The sequence below is a fragment of the Protopterus annectens genome, chromosome 1.part0 (genome assembly GCF_019279795.1).
Source record: "Protopterus annectens isolate FY-2018-M chromosome 1.part0, PAN1.0, whole genome shotgun sequence".
In the NCBI taxonomy this organism is placed as follows: Eukaryota; Metazoa; Chordata; order Ceratodontiformes; family Protopteridae; genus Protopterus; species Protopterus annectens.
The window spans coordinates 46,318,416-46,332,647 of record NC_056725.1 but is presented as its reverse complement, the minus strand read 5'-3'; positions in this window follow the sequence as shown (position 1 = coordinate 46,332,647).

Genomic DNA, 14,232 nt, shown 5'->3' with positions numbered 1-14,232 from the left:
GAGTGGGAAGATATGGTTCAAGAAATCTCAGGGTCCTTTCCGTGACACACAGGCTGAGTTCTCCCCCAGAGGCAGAGGGGGAAACTCACAGGGAAGACGCTCCTTTCGGGGCAGAGGGGGACGTAACCAGGGTTCCAGGGATTCTTTCCCTGGTCAATCCTACCAGCGCTCCTAAAGAGCGGCCCAACTCCTTTCCTCTGGAGGTGGTTGAGGGACGTTTCTCCTTGTACCCTTCTGCCTGGCTAACCATCACCACCAATTCTTGGGTACAAAGGATCATAACCAGAGGTTATCATATCCCTTTCGATCTTTGTCCTGTCCCTTCAAAAAATCTTCCCGACGTTCCACCCAGTCAAAGGGAAGAAGCAGCACTAGAGATAGAAAAGCTGCTAAGAAAGAGAGTCATCCAAATAGTCCCTCCAGACCAGATAGGATCCGGATTCTACTCAAGACTATTTTTGGTGCCAAAGAAAACCGGGGACTGGAGACCAATTTTGGATCTCAGTGTATTGAACAAGTTTGTGAGAGTACAAAAATTCCGGATGGTCACTATACAGTTTAACCTCGCGCTTTTGGAAAAAGACGATTGGATGTGCTCTATAGATCTTCAAGATGCATACTACCACATAAAGGTGGACAGGCCATCAAGAAGATTTCTGCGCTTCCGTGCAGGAGCCAGTCACTACCAGTTCAGAGTACTGCCCTTCAGACTCTCTACAGCCCCCAGAGTGTTCACAAAATGCATGGCAGTTGTCACAGCTCACTTGCGACTTCAAGGATTCCAGGTGTTTCCATACCTAGACGACTGGCTCATTTCCGCCCCCACCAGACATCTACTGGAAAAAGCCCTGGCATACTCTCTCCTCACTGCTCAAAGGCTAGGCATAACCATAAACTGGCAGAAATCCAATCTCACCCCATCTCAGTCGACAGAATTCATAGGGGTTATCTTGGACACAAAAAGCTGTAGAGCTGCTATTCCAGAGCACAGAATTTTAAGGATAAAGCAACAACTAATTCCAATCCTTTCAAAGGAAAAATCCATGGCTCACTCGGTTCTACAGCTGTTGGGTTACATGGCAGCCTCCATCACCATTGTTCCCCTGGCCAGGTTTCAAAGAGGCTTCTACAATGACTACTGCTAACCCAGTTGTATCCTTTTCAGCATCCTCTTTCAGCCATGATTTGAGTAACCCACAGCTGCAAACAGGATTTAAATTGGTGGATGACACACAGTCTCTCACAATGGTCTCGCCCCTTTTCCCCCCAGCAACCCAAGGCCACAGTGACCACGGACACCTCCCTGATGGGGTGGGGGGGGCTATGTCAGGGACAGACAGTCCAAGGCATTTGGTGCCAGCTGGAGGCCCATCTGCATATAAATGTTCTAGAGCTGAGGGTGGTGCTTCTGGCGTTGCAAGCATTCCATCCCCTGCTGCCATCTGGGACAATTGCGATTCAAAAAGACAACATGGTGGTGGTCTGGTACATCAACAAGCAAGGTGGAACCAAATCTTACCCCCTTTGTCGAGAGGCCATGAGGATATGGCAATGGGCGATGGCTACTAACCGTTTTCTTCAAGCAACGCACATTCCCGGGAGTTCCAACGTGATAGCAGACAGACTCAGCAGGTGCATTTTGCAACCTCATGAGTGGTCCCCGAATCCCTTGACAGCGGCAGAGATCTTCCACCACTGGGGCCGTCCTTGCTGTGACCTCTTTGCATCTCCAACCAACTACAAATGCAGCAACTACTTCGCCCTGATTCCCCCTCCGGAACAGTCACCCAGGGATGCTCTAGTCCACGATTGGCCCTCGGGTCTTCTCTACGCATTTCCACCCTTTCCTCTCAATCCCCAGTTTCTGAAGAAAGCCCAGCGGTTGAAGAGCAAGGTAATCCTCATAGCACCATATTGGCCATGATAGATTTGGTTCCCATTCCTTTGGCCTCACCTACTAGATCGACCATGGATACTCCATCCAATCCCAGAGTTGATCTCACACCCACAGAACCTGATTCATCCCAACCTGAACAGCCTGAAGCTAATGGCATGGCTACTCCAATTCCCTTGATTGCCAGGTAGAATGATCTTTCTTTACCAGTACGTGATATTCTCATTGCTTCTCATAAGTCTTCCACTAGAATTACTTATCTGAGCAAGAGGAAAAGATTTACCTGTTGGCTGAAAGATAAACAAGTAGACCCCTTTTCAGCACCAATGTCGGTAATACTAGACTATCTGGCTGACCTGTTTCAATCAGGTCTATCAACCTCTACCATTAGAGTTCATTTGGCTGCAATTTCTAATTTTCATGAGGGTGTCCAAGATTCCTCTCTTATGTCCCATAAATTGTGCAAGACCTAATAAAAGGTGTGAATCATCTGAAGCTACCTTTTAGAAAACCTATTCAACCATGGGATTTATCATTAGTTCTACAAGCTCTGACAATGGCACTTTTTGAACCAGCCTCTTCTTGCGACCTCAAGTATTTGTCATGGAAAACCTTGTTTTTGGTCACTATTACCTCTGCCAGACGCATTTCTGAACTTCAAGCTTTATGTATCAAGACTCCATACTTGATTTTTCATAGAAATAGAGTGTCTCTGAGAACTAATCCGTCATTTCTGCCTAAAGTGATCTCTGAAATGTCCATTAATCAAGCCACTGAATTGCCAGTTTTCTTTCCCAACCAATCAAACAGAGGAGAGTATTGCCTACATAACCTAGATATACACGGGCAAATCCATTTTTACTTAAACAGGACTAAACCCTTTCGTAAATCTGACCAGTTATTTTTGGCCTTTTCTGGATCTAGATTAGGATCGGCTGTTGATAAGGTCACATTAGCTAGATGGTTAAATGACTTTGTGACCTTTATTTACACACAACGTAATATCTCGTTGCCTACTACCATGAAAGCTCATTCAACAAGGTCGTTGGCAACTTCTGCTGCCTTCCATGCCAGAGCTTCTTTACATGACATCTGTGCAGCTGCATTTTGGGCTACGCCTCATACCTTCATCAATCATTACAAATTGGATTTGGCCTCCAGGGGAAGAGCATCTTTTGGTTCTATGGTGCTCAGGAATGTTCTTCTATGAGAGTCTCCCAGGAATAGAGGTAGCTGGGGACTCTGTCCCATGTGTAAGGAATGAACGAGGATTAACAATATCAGATAAAGAAGTTATGTCTTACCATAACGTTCCATCTGTATTGCTGATCCTCGTTCAGTCATTACAACCCTCCCTCCTTCCCCCTCCTGTGGTTTCTAGTGGATCTCACCATCCAGTTCTCTAAGGTTATTTGACCAGAGGTAGCCTCTACCTTCTTTAACTTGCAAACTCAATCTGAGGTAACAGGGAGAGGGGAATTGTGGGTAAGAGTTTAGCTCGAGAGTTTTAAGCTGACGCAAGCTAGGAAAATGGCCGGCTCGGTTCCGAGCTCAGAGCTGATACCCATGTGTAATAACTGAACGAGGATCAGCAATACAGATGGAACGTTATGGTAAGACATAACTTCTTTTTTTCTTTGCATAAGTCTAGAAAAGCAGCCATAGTAAAGCAGGCCTTCATATTTTGCATGCAGGTTCAGTGAATACACTTTCAATCAGTGAAAATAATCTTCAGTCAACAATACTGATAAGAATAAAATGTGATAACAGAATGTGCAGCACACTGAGTACAAACAGATCTTGTTTAGATGGTAAAAGGACAGGGAACCAAGGTTAAAATGCACAGGGTTTTGGTATTATTAGAAGACACTTCAGGCACAGTTCGTTTGGACTGATATGAAGAAAGTTATTGCAGTGCAGTCCACAGAAGATTGGTACAGACACTTGAGAGTAAGTGCAGAAATCAGGTCCAATATCCAGCATTCCCGAATATGAATTATATTATTCAGGAGGACAGGAATACGAGTGCAGATAATGTTGACATCTACCTCCACTGTACATAATAGAACATTCTTAACCAAACTACAGTGTATACAGACTTTTATTCTGAAAGGTACAAGAAGATTAGGCACATAAAGGAGAGACTGTCACCTGTTCAGCACAGTTCTGGGTAATTAAAAGATAAAGACATTCATTCCAGTTTCTTCCAGTTATTTCCAGTTCATTCCAGTATGCTACAGTTACTTTAAGTCTTACAGTATATATATATATATATATATATATATATATATATATATATATATATATATGTACTGTAGTAGTCAGGGGTACGAAACACGACAGTTTTGTTTAGAAAAGTATTCTTCTTTAGAAAAGTGTTCTTCTTTAAAAAATGTAAAGACAGGCAGGCTTTGACAAAACAGAAACTGAAAATACAGCTAATGGTGGAAAATCAAGATCCTTTGCATAGCACAACAGCACTTGCACAACAACACCTGTAATGTATTTATTTAACCCCTTACTGACTGGGTTAGTCCCACTGGGCCATTGTGATTCAACCTTTTATTGAGATGGTAAACTGGAATCCTATCTGCTTAAGTTGACAGTAGCTCAGGTGGATATAAAAAATCCCATGCCACCTATGCCATTACCTAGTATTATTATTATTATTATTATTATTACCTATGGCAAGAGGGGAAGTTCCTAATGGCCTGGCGAAATTTCCCCTAGTAGTATACCACCTTGAATCTCCCTGAAAAGAGGCCACTAGCCTAGTGGGGCTAATACCATCAGCAAAGTGCAAAGAAATAAAAATGAAAAATCTTTAGGGGAGAACCACAGTAATATTCATGCTGAGTAGGGCAAAATTTAGCGTATATATATATATATATATATATATATATATATATATATATATATAGACAAATATGTGTGTGTGTGTGTGTGTGTGTGTATATATATATATATATATATATATATATATATATATATATATATATATATATATATATATATATATATATATATATATATATATATATATGGGTCTAGGACATTTCACTGAATGCACATTTCACTGAAAGTCAAATTAGTGTGCACTTTTCACTGAAAGCTCAATTCACTGACAACTCACTTCACTGAAACACATTTCACTGAAAGTTATATATGGCCTTTTCCCCACTGTAGTGCAACCTTGGAGTTAGTATATATAGTAAGGGTGGGTGTGGGGGCACCGCCCCCCACATCGGGGGGTGTGGGGGGCATATCCCCCCACATATTTAAACTATTTTGAACTATATACAAGGATATTTGCAATTCCAATATATTACTCTTTTCCGAACATAATATATACTTAAAATATGTGGGGGCTATGCCCCCCACACCCCAATGTGGGGGGTGCTGCCCACCCCCCCTTACTATATATACTAACTCCAGGGTCGCACTACAGTGGGGAAAGGCCATATATAACTTTCAGTGAAATGTGTTTCAGTGGATTGAGTTTTCAGTGAATTGCGCTTTCAGTGATTTGTGTTCAGTCATTTCAGTTTCAGTGAAATGTGCATTCAGTGAAATGTCCTAGACCCATATATATATATATATATATATATATATATATATATATATATATATATATATATATATATGTGTGTGTGTGTGTGTATGTATATATTATCAGATTATATATGACTTTATTGTGGTCTTTCTTTTTTTTTTTTTTTTGTTTCAACCTTATTTGGGACACACCCCCTAATGTAATGAGCATCATAACCCAAAAGTTTGAAAGCATAGCTAGATTTTCCACTAACATTCTACTAATGTGCCACAAAAATGGTTTACTATGTCAAGCCTCCAGTTAGTGGAGCTGAATGTGTTAATATAGACTTTTGAGTCATTGTGCATTCAAAAGCCAGTGTGCTGGAACACTTATATACATTTAAGTGTTGATCTGCATATATCCCATGATGTGTTCATCAAGGGTGGTATATACATAGGCTGTGGGAATTGTAATTAGGCTGTAATTAGGACTGTCCATAGAGATCCATGCGATATAACAGAAGTAAAACAAGGTAAAGGAGCAAAGTCCGGTTACAGGAAAAAATATTTTGTATCAAAGTAAACCAAACTGCAGTAGTGCAAGAAAATTTAATAAATCCAATAAAACGCAGTGATTCAATACATAAAATAAAAGATTAGCGCTTTCGTACATAAGAGTACTTCTTCAGATCTACACAGTAATAGCAGTTACAATTTAAATAATACAGGCAATTAGTGCTGCAGATCACGTGACTTTAAAATAGGTTTAAGGGGAATTAACTCATTTAACCCCTTAGTCCCTGTAGCTTGTAAAAGTAACATCCATTTCACCTCTCGACATTCAGTCCTAGTTGTTATATCACCTCCTCTAACATTAGGCTGACAAATCTCTAATACTGAAAATTTAAAATAATGATTATTTCCCATCTGGGTAACATGTTTTGCAAGGACATTTTTACTATCATTTCTCCGTATACTGTAAAGATGCCCACATATCTGATCTCTCAAACACCTATTAGTCTTGCCCACACAGAACATTCTGCAGAGCTCACAGGAAGCTAAATACACAACATTCACTGTATTGCAGTCAGCATATACCTTAAGCTCATAGACATGTCCAGTCACAGGGTGTACATACATATCATCATTACTTACATAAGAACACATGGCACATTTACGACAAGGAAAGGTCCCTGAAATAGCATTCCCTAAATGTTCATTCCCATTATTAACAACTGTTAGATTTATAACAGAGCAGTCTCTTTAGACATTTCTGATTTTTAAAGGTAAATTGTGGCACTTTACCCAATGTCTCCTTACATTTAGCATCTGATCGTATTATTTTCCAGTGTTTTTTAATAATATTGCATACAGCAGAAGAATCATTGGAGAAGATGAGGCACATTCTTGCCTTACCTAACAAGTTCATAGGTTCATAGGTAGGTACTAGACTATCAGCCCTGGGGCCTATACAAGACCAGCCAAAAAAGTTCCCAGCCTTGTTGTTGACAGGGCCCACTTCTGAATTCAGGTAGGGTTTTGATTGAGTGTCCCTAAATGAGACAACCTCATCTTGTGCCTCAGATATATCATCCTGTGGATAGCCTTTTTCTTTAAATTTATTTGAAATTTCTTCAAAAGATTCATACATGCAACTGTCCTTTGTATGCAGCCGGGCAGATCTATAAAATTGCCCTTTTAGCACATTCCTCTTTACAGATTTCAGATGCATACTCTTGGCATGTAAAATGCTGTTGGTCTTACAAGATTTAGTATAAATCTGTGGCTCAATGCCATCAGGGGCTATAGTAATTTGTACACCCAAAAAAGAAATCTTCTCATTAGATGATCTAAATGTAAATTCCAAAAAGCTGGTGCTGCTATTAAGATATTCAACAAACTCACATAAGGAAGAATACTCATTCTCCCAAACAAAAAACACATCGTCCACAAAACGACCATAATAGAGAATAAACCTAAAAAAAATATTATTTTCATTAAAAACAAAATCAGACTCCCACTGGGTCATGACCATGTTGGCTTAGCTATTGGCACAAACCCATTCGTTGTAAATAAAAGGAGCCTTCAAACATAAACAAGTTATGTTCCAATATAATCTCCAAAAGGGAGCAAATCAGATGAACCTTATCCGTGTTATATGTACTATTCTGTGTCAAAAAATGTCTAACAAAGTCTATATATATATATATATATATATATATATATATATATATATGTGTGTGTGTGTGTGTGTGTGTGTATGTATATATTATCAGATTATATATGATTTTATTGTGGTCTTTCTTTTTTTTTTTTTGTTTGAACCTTATTTGGGGCACACCCCCTAATGTTATGAGCATCATAACCCAAAAGTTTGAAAGCATAGCTAGACTTTCCACTAACATTCTACTAATGTGCCACAAAAATGGTTTACTATGTCAAGCCACCAGTTAGTGGAGCTGAATGTGTTAATATAGACTTTTGAGTCATTGTGCATTCAAAAGCCAGTGTGCTGGAACACTTATATACATTTAAGTGTTGATCTTCATATATCCCATGATGTGTTCATCAAGGGTGGTATATACATAGGCTGTGGGAACTTTTTGTTTATAGTGTAAGGGGATTTCATTTCTAAAAGATTAATGTTAATAAATAAGTGAATAGTTTTAAGGAAATGTCATCTTTAACCTCTGTATCTGTTTAAAGAATATGTGTCATGTAGTTTGACCTCCTTAGAGTGCTGTTGATGACAATGACTGCATGTAATTAATTTCTGTCTCATTTGTTCATCCAGTCGTCCAACCAACCATTTGCCAGTGACCTGTTTCATCCTTTACATGACTGTGGTGACACCAGACAGTATCAATGTAGTCAGTGTGTGCAATGCAATGAAGTCCATTTTGGATAGGGTGCTGGTTTGTCACAGAACATACAGTCTCACTCAGTCACGTACTATGTGCACATCTACAGGCACTTTGGAGAGCATTAATTTACCTAAGTGTCTTTGGAAGGTAGAATGAAACTAGAGCTCCCAAACAGAACCCATACTGATGCAGAGAGGACATGCAAAAGGCATTCCAAATGAAAATTGAACTGACAATCCTTTTGCTTTGAGGCAGCAATGAAAAAACAATGATGTCACATCAGGGATTCCACACTGAAAATAGTGTCCTGTTGGAGAGATGAAAGGGTCCTGATGGAGAGATGAAAGGGTCTTGATGAATAGATGAAAGGGTCCTGATGGAGAGATGAAAAGTCAGCAAGCAAAGGAACGTAGTAGTGCTGAAATTGAATTCATCTTCAAGTCTTGGTGAGTACCTTCACGAGGTGGACCCTGTTTTTCACAAAATCTCACCAAGGCGACACTAATATATAGACTGTATTTATATAGCATATATCATTGACAGAAGTAAATCAAAAATTAAAAAGATAGCTGTGTGCACAAGACCCAGGATAAAAAAGTGCCCAATCCTGGTAGGCACACTGGTGCCAGGACTGCAAAAAATGACAGTGTAGAATCCTCAAAATATGGAAACAATCCTAGAATGGGGCCAGGCCAGGCTCAGGGGGAGGATGGCCTCCCCCCGTTGTAGAAGGAAGTAGTAGTCCACAAAAACAACAAAAATTGATTGGCCAAAGAAGAGCCATAAAGACGACAGAGTAGACTATTGAGGATAAGAAAGAAATTATGTATTGTTACTATTATGGAAAAAGAGAAATCAGTCAGCCCTCTGCACGTACGGCTATTGCACGGCTCAGAAACATCAGAAGACTACAAAAACATGGTAGAGCCAGCAACCAGTGGACAGCAATCCATTTATTGATGGAGGATAGAGAAAAACAAAACCGGTTTCGGCCATTAGGCCTTCCTCAGTGTCTGCATTTGTTACAAAATGTCACAACCATATATATACCTAGTGGTCTAGCGCCACCTAAAGTCCATAAACAAAATTACATCACATATATTTCACATACATTCATTTAGACCAGGGGAAAAAAGTGCACCCAAATTTATAATCCATTTTTTTTTTTTTTTTTTTTATTATTTAACCACCCAAATTTATTCATTATTATTCGTATATATCAATCACAGTAAATCTCAAAATAGAAATTTGCCCATAACCCTTGGTTTTTTTTTTCCATCCTCCATCCATAAGCGGATTGCTGCTGTGTGGTGGCTGGCTTTTTGTTTTTTTTGTATTATAAAGCCCAGAATTCCTACACAATACAATACAAACAAAATGAAAATGATTAAGAGAAAAAAAAAAAAAAAGAAAAAGGAAAAAAAAAACAAACTCAAAAAAAAAAATTTGCTTCAATTAATACAACAGATTTTGAAAATAGTATATAAAATCAAGAAACTTTGATCTCTCTGGAAAAAAAGAAAAAAGAAGTGAAAAAAAAAACAAAACAAAAGAGATAATATTGAAAAAATATAAAAAAATATATATGGAAAGGAAAGAGAGAAGAATTATATATGGTATATAAGGAGAAAGGGAAGTTAACCAATATACAGAATAAGAAGGCAGTTTCAATATTCAAAAAAAAAGAAAACAAAAGAAGAGATATGGAAAAAATCACAATAAAAAGAAAAAAAGATTAAAAAAAAAAAGATAAAAGAAAAGATTAGTAAAAAGTAGAAAGAAAATAAAGTAAAAAAGTTAGAAGTATGGAAGAAGTTAAAGTGCTAAGTGAAAAGTTAGTGAGAAGGTCTAAATAGAGACATCACAAACAGACATCACAAGGAAATGAAAGGAAAAGCAAGAAGAGAGAGAATATGAAGAGAAGAAAACATGGGAAAATGAAAAAAAAAATAATATTATATAAGGAAAGTAAAAAAGAAATAAAAAAGAAAAAAACCAAAACTAAAGCAAAAAAAACAGAAAATACAGAAAGAAAAATAAAGAAAAGTAAAAAAAAAAAAAAAAAATAAAAAAAAAAAAAAAAAAAAAAAAAATAAAAGAAGTATAATAGAGAAAGTAGAAGAAGAGATTAGTAATGGAGAAGAGCAGCTGCAAAGAGAAAGATTCACTGTAGAAAATCAAATGCAGAAAGCACCACAACAGAATAGAGCAATGGATATGCAAATTAAGGGGAAACAAGTGGAACAGAAAGCAACAGGTCAGGTGCCATATCAATATATTTTGGAGCCTTCCACAGGAAACCAGTATGAAAGTTAACTTGAAGCTAGACAGGAAGGAAAGGAACAGGAAACTCTAATGAAGTCAGTGTTGAGGAATGATAGGCCACTGAGTTTCCATATGACAAAACAACAGATGACACAGGATGAAACTGAAGAGAATGTGCCACAAGAAGATGCTATAGAACTTTCTATAGAATGCCCGCAGGAAATGGAAAATAAGGGATGTGCCCGCTGTATGGAAGAAAAGGTGTTAAGAGAAGAGTTGCTTGATTTAATAGACAAAGACGGATATATCAAGATCAATGAGAGAAATAGACTGCAGAAGGCTAATAAAACCCCAGAAGTCAGAAGTTTGATAAAACAAATGAACACAGTAATTAGGACTGTCCATAGAGATCCATGCGATATAACAGAAGTAAACAGACTATATTACTGTGCTGCTAAATTAATAAATGATAAAATTCTACCACAGGAACATAGGGTAGCTAGGGTAAAGGGGGTGAAAGTGAATACCATCATGGAAATATCAAATAGAGAAAACTAAAAAGCAGCTACGACAAGAAGTGTCATTGTTAGAAGATTATAGAAGAGGGAACAGATCAACAAAAATATTAAGAAAGGTAGATGTGATAAAAGCAATGTACACTATTAGAACAGACCAGGATCTATTATGCACTATTGGAAATAACAAACTAAAAATTTCAAAATAGGCAGAAAGACCCAGAAGATACGAAGATAAATATAAGGGAAAAGCACAAAATAAGCAATTTACTGATGACCCAAAAAAGTTTTATAGAGAATTGGGAAATAAGGTAAAAAGAATTGATAGACCGCCGGAAAAAGGGGAAGTAGATAAATTTTGGAGAAGTATCTATGAAGATCCTGTGGACCATAACAAAGATGCTAAATGGATAGAAGAAGTAAAATAAAGAATAAGAAGTTTAAAGGTACAGGATATGAAATGGGGTGAAATAACAGCCAGAGAGATTGAAACAAAGTTGAGAAAAGCCTCTAATTGGAAAACCCCAGGCCCAGATGCAGTACCTAACTTTTGGCTTAAAGTATTAACATCTCTATACCAGAAGAATGCAAAGTTCCTGTAATCACGGCTGCACAGGTAAAAAACACACTCTCCAAAGCCAAGAACACAGCATCCATGGGACCTGACAATATCCCAGGCTGCGTTCTACATGAACTACAGAATGAACTGGCACCCTACCTAAGTACCATGTTCAGTCATAGCCTCACCTCAGGCTTTGTGCCCACTGAATGGCGCACTGCGACAGTTATCCCACTCCACAAAGGGGGAGCCACGATGGACCCCGGGAACTACCGCCCCATTGGCCTGACGAGCCTGGTCTGCAAGGCCATGGAATGTATCATCATGGAACTCATAAACAAAGACATTGGTAATCTCCAAACTCTGGACCCTACCCAGTTCGGATTTGTAAAAGGCAGATCATGTCTCCTAAACCTGACTGACTTCTTTTAAGCAGTCACCAAAGTCATAGATGAGGGTAAGGTGGTTCACACAGCTTATCTAGATCTCGCCAAGGCTTTCGACACCATCCCCCACTCTGGAATTATAGATAAGCTCACTAAACTAGGTATAAATCCCTATGTCACAAGATGGGTTGCCAACTGGCTCACGGACAGAACCCACATTGTGAAAGTAGCAGACTCCAAATACGACTTTAGACCAGTGACAAGTGGAGCACCACAGGGTTCAGTCCTGGGTCCTCTCCTGTTTGGTATCTACTTCTCTGAAGTACAGGCTAACACAGAAGGTCATTGGCTAACAAAGTTTGCAGATGTCTGCAAACTAGGAGCCATAATCAAAACTCCTAACGTTGTGGACATCCTACAAAAGGGCCTCACTGAGACAGATGCCTGGTGTCAAAGCCATGGCCTGAAGCTCAATGCCAAAATGTGTATTGTCATCCCCTTTGGTAAAAACTCTGTACCCATGAACTACCACACAGCTGATAGTCTACTTAACTCCGAAAATGTGATAAGAGACCTTGAGATACAGGTGGACAGTAGTCTCTCCTTTGATAATCACATCGTCACACTGGTCAGGAAATCCTTCTACGTGGCTCATCTCATCACAAAAGGTTTCTCATCCAGAAAAAAAGAGGTAATTGTTCCCCCTCTACTCATCACTTATTAGACCCATTATAGAGTACAATGCTCCTTTTGGTATGTACCTCACAAGACATCTACAACAAATGGAAAGGCCACAGAAATACCTCACAAAGAAGATTACTGGCCTCAAACAGATGCCCTACGCAGACCGTCTCAAAAAACTTCAGCTTTACTCCGACGCATATCGCCTACTCAGAGGCGATCTCTGCCTAACATACAAAGCTATGTCAAACCCAGAGCTGTTGGACATGCTCCACTTAAAGAAATCCCAATCCCTCCGAGCTACACGCTCTAGGGACCTAAACCTTATCACCACAATAAACAGAACATGCTGGAGGGATAGATTCCTGTCCCAGAGACTTCCCATACTCTGGAACAGACTACCTATCTATGTCAAACAGAGCTCCTCATTAGCACTCTTCAAGAAAAATCTTGATGATTGGATGGGAGATAGAAAATTCACCCCGGGGATCCCTTTTGTGGCTCTGCTTGACAGGGCACAGGAAAATAATTTTCTTGGTTGGCGAAAGCCAGGGTACATTTTTGGCTAGGCTTATATAGGCCCTAGGGCCAATAGCCTAGTACCCTCCTATGAACCTTTACACGAGGATCTAGCCACGAGTAAGAACTATTTATATGCACACCCCGAACAGACACTGCACTGGTTAACAACAGGAAAAACAATGCTCTTACTTAAGAGTGAACCTGCAAGCTACCCTAAAAATTGCAGACCAATAACTTATCTTCCGACGACGTATAAACTATACACGGGGATTGACGCTGACAGAGTTTATAGTCATTTAGAAGAAAACTCAATTATGGCAGTAGAACAAAAGGGCAATAAAAGAAAGTCATATGGAACAAAGGATCATTTGTTGTTAAATAAAGTTATAGTGGAGAACTATAAGAAAGGGAAAAATCTAAGTATGGCATGGATTGACTATAAAAAGCATTTGATAGTATCCCACATTCATGGATAAAAAGGCTGCTTAAAAATGTATACGGTACATCCTACACTGATTGATTACATTACAGTAACCATGAAACAGTGACAGACCACTTTGCAATTAAGCCATGATAAAGGACAGATTATTATCCCAGGGATAAAATTCAGAAGGGGGATATTCCAGGGTGACTCCCTGTCACCGTTGCTATTTTGCCTTGCCATTAATCCGTTAAGCTGTTTACTTAACAGGTTAGGTCATGGCTATAATTTGGTGTCTAGAAAACAACAAAGTCTAATGACTTCTCATCTTCTCTTTGTCGATTATTTAAAATTGTATAGCTCATCAGATGAGGAACTGAAAGCACAGCTGCAGGTTGTCAAAACTTTTTCAGATGATATTGGAATGTCATTTGGTCTTGATAAATGTGCAAAAGCAACCTTTAAAAAAGGAAAATTGCAGCACCAGGAAAACATCTGTTTGGGACAAGAATGTGATATAAAAGAACTTCAGCAAGAGGGAGTGTGTAAATACTTGGGAACTGATGAAGGATCAGCAATAAAACATGAACA